Below are 6,310 nucleotides of genomic sequence, written 5' to 3' on the forward strand. Positions count from 1 at the left end.
TCCACTCCACCCGTCATCACCACCATCACCTGCGTTTTTTTCATGTTTTAGTCCCAGTTGCAGTTTGAATCTACAGAAGGGCATAAATACAAAAATTGTAGATCAGGGAGCTATGAATCTAATCCACTTGGTTTTGTAACTTTCTAACTACATGAGAATATTTAGTGAATATTTTTTCATAGTTGTGTGGACTGATTCCTATAATAAATCCAAATCTTGAAGGAATCATTCCGTAGCCTTTCTTGATGCCGTAACCCTATCACGGTCTTGTTGCGGTCGCCCCAAAGGAATCGGCCTCATGGTTAGGGTTATTGTGGATTAAGTCTTCCCTTGTCGATGTGTTCTCCATTGATCTCTTTGCTGATGCCATCTTTCTTGTTTCCACCATTAATGGTGGTCTGTGGTTTGCCTAGCTCTGATACTAATGGTAGGTTACGGAATGATTCCTTCAAGATCTAGATTTATTGTAGGAAGTAGCCCGCGCAACTGAGAGAAAATATTCACCAAATATTCTCCCATAGTCAGAAAATTACGAAACTAAGTGAGATCGATCTATAACTATCTGATCTACTTTTTTGTATTTATGCCCTTCATAGATTCAAACTGAAATTAGGACAAAAATATGATATAGTGCATATGATGGTGGTGGTGACGGGTTGAGTAGATGTTAGGGTTATAGATAATAATTGAGATGAGGGTGGATGGTTGATGTTGTTTAAGTGATAAAGACAAAGGAGAAGAAGTGGTCAAGATCCCAAGGAAGAAGGAGGACTCGACAAACAAGGGAGATTAGAATTTAGGAGAGACCTTGCCAACGATAAAGATGACGAGTTGGTGAAGAGGGAGGAAGGAGATTAGCATAGAGAGACTAGAGAGAAGATAGAGAGACAAGAAATCAATATTCCAATAGCGTAATAATTTTGGCTACCATCCACACATTTATAGAGGCTAGCCAACAAGCCAAAAGAATAATTATTAACCCTAATTCTAGTGGACTCCTGCTGATCGAACTGTGCGTTCGAATGCACAAAAGACATTCTCTGTTTTTGCAAACTTGATGCAGACGTTCGAACGCGCCCGACTGCGTTCGAACGCGACCCATAGAAAATTTATTTTAATAAAAATAAATAACTAATTCAATAGAAAACAGCTCTAACAAGGTGTATTAGGAAGTTGAACTAATTGTGTCATAGGACGATAAGGAAAAAAATATGGAGGACTATGATATTTCATATATAGTGTACCAATGGATGTTTATTATACTGCTAGATGATAAACAAATAATGATGTATAGAAAGTGATTATATTAGCATTTACTTAACTGTTAGCTTACATGTTCAATTATTAATAGAAGTTATTGAATGAGCCTTTTAGAATGATGAGATTGATCTTAATAATTATAATGACTTTCAGATTTGCATTTGAGTCTTACGATAAAGATAGTTGATTAGGAGATAATGGTTACATGATTAGTTCCATTTTGGTTTGCGAAAATTTGATCTTTTAAATAATTGCAAAGTTAAGATTGTGAGTTGATCTAAAGTAAAATAGAAGATATACTTAGTAAGGTTGTAATTTATATTTGTGGATGTCTTCTAATCTATATGAATTAGTTATGTTAGTTACTTTTGGCAGATCATAACACCATGACCAATTTGGGAGATTGATCTTAGTAGCTTATTAATTAATGGATAGTATTTTTGTGGATTTATCTAAATTGTATGTATGTGTTCTCAAAGATCGAGTATATTGGATTATGATACGATCTCTCCTTAGGCTAAGGTTCGATCTCTTCCAATTTCCTTATCTGAACTAGATCTGGCATGAAACTTTGAAATAAGATCCCGATATATGCCGCCGTCGGATCGATGTGAAATTTTGATATGTTGTAGTCTCAGCAAAGAGCTTTCCAACAAATCTAGTTTCAGGCGAATCGGATGTGGCGATCTCAATATATCATCCAATTAATAGAGGAAGGTCAGTGTGGTCTGTTTTGGATCCGTGGATGGAGGCACGTGATCCTAGATGATGGTGGTTGGTAGAGGACCAGCATTAATGGGGTGGCACCGGTGAAAAGTGGTGATAGAAGGGTTATGGTTGATGGAAGGGTTATGGCAACTGTCAGATAGATTGGAAGAATGGGGAGGAGAGAGCCACCTCTAAGGGACTAGGGTGATTGGCTAGTCGAGGGAGGTTAAATGCGGCGTCGTCGGGGATTGAGAGAACGGGAGCAAAGAAGACGAAGGAGCAAGGCAAAACTTAATGACTTTGGTTGCCATCCACATCCTTTTAGAGGCTAACCAACAACTCAAATTAACCCTAACAATACAATTTTCGCCGACCGCCTTTGAACTCGCCTGACCGCGTTCAAACGCACTGCGTTCGAACTCACCGAGTTCGTTCCTCTGGATTTGCGAACGCGAGGCAGGCGTTCGAACGCGCGATCGAACGTGCCTGTCGGTATTTGCGAACGCGATGTAGGCGTTCACAGTGCGTTCGAACGCACCGCGTTCGAATGCACAGTGCACTCTCTTCACCCACGTTCACAACCCGTTCACAAACCGCGTTCGAACTCACTCCACCTGCGTTCGAACGCGACTTACAGAAAACTTATTTTAATGAAAATTAAACACTAAAACATGACACAAAGACACTCCTAAAGTGAATCCATGCTCGAGACGACGTCGGTGAAGTCCGAATCGTATCAATCCACCACACTTCCGCAATGTGGACTCGTCAGTAGGTTTGCCCAGCCACTCAATCAGCACTTCAGTCTCTAATCTGGACCCATGGCGTCTTCTCCTACGGCCTAAGACTCGGACCAGTTCATTGGAGCCATCTTCCTCCATTGGTTCAGGTAAGGCCGAACCCACCACATGGTTAGGCTCGATCTGGGCCTTTAATGCTGATACATGGAAGACCGGATGTATCCGAGTTCCTTCAGGTAGGTCCAATCGATAAGCTACTGGACCGATTCGTTGTAGCACTCGGTACGAACCATAGTACTTGTAACCCAACTTTTGGTTCAAAATTGGTCTCAATGTGGATTGCCGATACGGTTGAGCTCGAACGAACACCAATTGATCCACCTCAAATTCTCGCTCATGTCGGCCTTTGTCATGAGTTTGCTTCATACGGTTTTGGGCTGTGGGTAGGTGAGTCTTGAGCTGCCTCAATGTTTCATCTTGATCAGCAAGCTCCAAGTCAAGCTTGGTTCTATCCGCAGCCACGAGTCTATCGTAGGCACGCAAGATAAGGGGAGTGCACCCATAAACCGCCTCAAAGGGGATCATGCTGATGCTAGAGTGATGAGCGGTATGGTATGTGAAAAAACCCCTAGACACACGTATGTATCTAAACACTAGGCAATGATATCGCTCGTTCGCTTAAATAAAAGTCCGAAGAAATATTAAGAACGAAAGCAGAGATGAACGCCAAGATTTTAACGTGGAAAAACCCAAAACGGGAAAAAAACCACGTATCCGAACTGGGATAAAAACCAATCACTATGATAGTAGCAGTTACAAGACTGACTCACAAAACAACCTGTCGATCCAAACGACTTTGTTCCTCTCAGTCTTGATCGCTAGAATCCACGATTCATTGCTTCTTGTGATTGAAGTCCAATCTCAGTAGCCCTCGAGATTGATCTTTCGTCTAGATAGCCCTTAAGACGAAAGATTAAATTCTTGTAGATGAGAAGAAGCTTGTTCGTTGAAGAACCGATGTAGCCTCAAGAATCTTCTTCAACTACCCTAGAGATAGGGCATCACAATCCTTATATATGATCTTCAAGATAGAGCCAAATCTAAGTCTTATCCGTACTTACGAAAATCCAATAAATTGCAAACTTCATAGGTGCGTTCGAACGCGGCCCGGGTGCGTTCGAACGTGGCCTGGGTGCGTTCGAACGGCCTGACTTAATCTCAGGTGCGTTCGAACGGGCCCAAGTGCGTTGGAACGTGATAGCTTGAATTCTTTAGGTTGCGTTCGAACGCGTTTATGAACGCTGCTCTCGGTCTGTGTGAACGCAGTACCCGCGTTCGAACGCGTTTGTGAACGCTGCTCTCGGTCTGTGTGAACGTAGATTTCGCGTTCGAACGCGTTTGTGAACGCGATGTGAACTCAACGGCTTTTCTCTAATAAACTTGCAATTCTTCAAACCAGAGATATTCTAGACTTATATAAAGCTCATATACATGAACAAATACACTTAGAATATTTTGTACACAATTGTCAATAAATAAAAACCTAATAATCTCCCCCTTTGGCAATTTGTGACAAAACACCTAGGTTACAAAATATTACAAAGACTTCAAACTGAGTAATCAACAAGTCTAGAATATTTTGCACATCAATCCCTGCAAATAAACATATACCAATCCAAGATCAAGTGAAAATAAGTTGAAATGAATAAACAATCCAAACACAAGTTATCAATGGAGCATAAGTTCAAAAGTACTTAAGCAGACAAAATTCACAGACAAAGTTCACAGTTACTTCAAGCAAAGTTATAAACAAAGTTTTAAAGACTCTAAAGACTTTCATAAACTCTGACTCTAATAAACTCCCCCTATGCCCATACTCCCCCTACACACCTAAACACCTAGACACTCTCCCCCTTTTTGACACAAATACCAAAGACTAGGAACTCGGAGGAAACTGACGATAAAGAAACGTCAACATAGAGTCGAGGTAGGTGACGAAGGCGGCATTAGTTTCTTAGTAACTGTAGCTTCTTCTTTTTTTTTACGCATTCTAGAGAAGGAAAAAAGTCGCAAGATTCAACATATGCCCAAAGCATACAAAAAAATAGCAAGAATTCTAAAAAATTTTAGAAACCATGAAGGCCCTAAATGGAACCCATCTTTCTCTTGAAAACTCAAAGATATCACGTTCAATCTCACAAGAAACATCAAGGTGTTAACATTAACGTGATCAAAACGTGAAAACGCACAAAATCAATCAAGATCAAGCAACTTTATTGAATAAAAAAATATGAAAATGATTGATGATCATATCTTGCAAAAGTGAAGAAAAACTTAAAGATTCGACCGAAAGATGCTAGATCCGGAGGAGAACTACCATCTAAAAGGATTTGAAGTGAAAAATTCGATGAAAAACACCAAGATCTTGAAGATTTGAGAATTGGAAAATGAAGGGTTTTTAGGGTTAGGAAAATAGAGGATGAAACCCTTGGGTTTGGACGCAGTATTTAAAGAACCCTTGAGTGCGTTCGAACGCACCAGTCTGCGCGTTCGAACGCACCAGTCTGCGCGTTCGAACGCGCCAGTCATCGCGTTCGAACTCAAAAATCTGCGTTCGAACGCCTTTTTTTTATTTTAATTTAAACTAAAACAAATCAAAAATCTTTTTGGAGATGCACTTCTAGAATTTCAAAATATATTCAAGACATAGAATATGATAATCAAATGAAATAAGTCATACACAGATCGATCAAATTATCAAAAGCATATTATAATCAATCGAATGCATCACTCAAAATTAAATTAATCTTGATTGATCATAACGATATGCATATGCAAGATGAGCATAGATAATATGAACCAATCTTCTTAAACAAACTTTCCTATATAAACAATGATGCAACACAGTAGTCAAACCGACTTAGTGTAATAACCCAAAAAAAAAAAAAAAAAAAAAGAAAAAAAGAAAAAAAAAGAAAAGAAAAGAATAATAATAATAATATATAAATTGAAAAAAAAATAATAATAATAAAAATAAATAAAAGAGACAAAAAGAAAGAAATAAAATAAAATAAAAAATATTGGCGTTGCATGGCACGAGCTCGTGCCATGCAACGTAGGCGCGTGTTGGGGGCGCCACGTGCGCCCACAACCGCCGGCCCGGCCAACCGGGCCGGACCAGCTAGCTGCGGCGGGCCCCGCCGCCGCCGCAGCCGCCGCCTTTCCCCCTCCTCCACCGCCTTCCCTCTCTCTCTTTATATATCTCTCTCTCTTTCTCTCTCACATATTCTCTCTCTCTCCCTCTCTCTCTCTCTCTTTTCTCACATATTTTCTTGCCGACGCCGGTCTACCACCGCCGTCGCTGCCGTCGCCGCCGCAGCACCACCCTCACCGCCTCTCTCTCTCTCTTTTGATCTCTCTCTCTCTCTCGAACCCTCTCTTTCTCTCCTTCCCTTGCCGACGCCAGCCTACCGCTGCCGTCGCCGTCGTCGCCGCCGCACCACCTTCTCCTTCTCTAACTCCCTCGTTCTCTCTCTACCCTTCTCTCTTTCTCTCTCTCTAGCACTGCTCTCTTTCTCTCCTCGCCGACGGCTTCTCGTTGT

Source organism: Typha angustifolia, chromosome 4 (genome assembly GCF_048772165.1).
Source record: "Typha angustifolia cultivar Huaian chromosome 4, ASM4877216v1, whole genome shotgun sequence".
Classification (NCBI taxonomy): Eukaryota; Viridiplantae; Streptophyta; class Magnoliopsida; order Poales; family Typhaceae; genus Typha; species Typha angustifolia.